Below are 1,116 nucleotides of genomic sequence, written 5' to 3' on the forward strand. Positions count from 1 at the left end.
TATTAATAAGGACTCTTTTAGATCATTCCCATGCCTGCTACGGGTTGCTATAGTGACAGTGAGGCGGCAGCATGAATGTATGTGTCTTTGGCTTTAGGTTGGGTAATGTAAGCATGGAGTTTGTGCTGTACGTCACGCGTGTACAGTGTGTTTGAGGACGTTTGCACAAGCTGGTCAGCAAACACATTCTTTTGGAGGCAAAAGACTCTGGAAAGCCAATGTCTCAAGAGCACAGCTCCGCGCCAGATCAGGCCCAGAGGACAGAAGACCACTGTGCTGTGCAGGCAGGGCTGTGTGCTTTTCACTTGATCTGACAATGACAATATTTGTCATTTGAAGGGGTTAATGTTTGCATGTCTTGATCAAATGGCATGATTGCTTGATTGTTCATATTAATTTGTACATCTATTATGTTTATGTTTATGGTACTTAACAGACGTTTTTGTCCAAATCTACTAGCAAAGACATCAATAAACATTACATTAGCATTAAACATTGACAGTTTATACTAAAATCAAATACCTGAAAATAGAATTTAACAATGATAAATAATGATAAATGACTAAATAGAACTGAAATGATAACAATAACCATAAACATACAAATTGGGACTTTGTAAGGTATAGTTAAAAAAAAGGAATTATTATTCTATCATATCATGGATAGGAAATATTCTGGAAATTTGTGCACCCTAGTTTGAAAAATGACCTACAGCTCTGCTTTGGATGCACCATGCAGCACCGGAGTTTGAGTCCTCAAGGCACTAAACAGGAGCTACAGCTACAGCAGCACAAGAGTTTGAGTCCTCAAGGCTAGACAGGAGCTACTGCTATAGCAAAACTGAGTTTGAGTCCTCAATGCGCTAGACAAGAGTTACTGCTATAGCAAAACTGAGTTTGAGTCCTTAAGGCTAGACAGGAGCTACCGCTATAGCAAAACTGAGTTTGAGTCCTCAAGGCTAGACAGGAGCTACTGCTATAGCAAAACTGAGTTTGAGTCCTCAAGGCTAGACAGGAGCTACTGCTGCAGCAGATCTAGAAAAGGTAGGGGGGTCAGAGGCGCTGTAAGGGGGGGGGGGGGGGGTCTCCACACCACTAGAGCACAAATGAGGGAGGT

The sequence above is a fragment of the Alosa sapidissima genome, chromosome 6 (genome assembly GCF_018492685.1).
Source record: "Alosa sapidissima isolate fAloSap1 chromosome 6, fAloSap1.pri, whole genome shotgun sequence".
NCBI classification, from domain to species: domain Eukaryota; kingdom Metazoa; phylum Chordata; class Actinopteri; order Clupeiformes; family Clupeidae; genus Alosa; species Alosa sapidissima.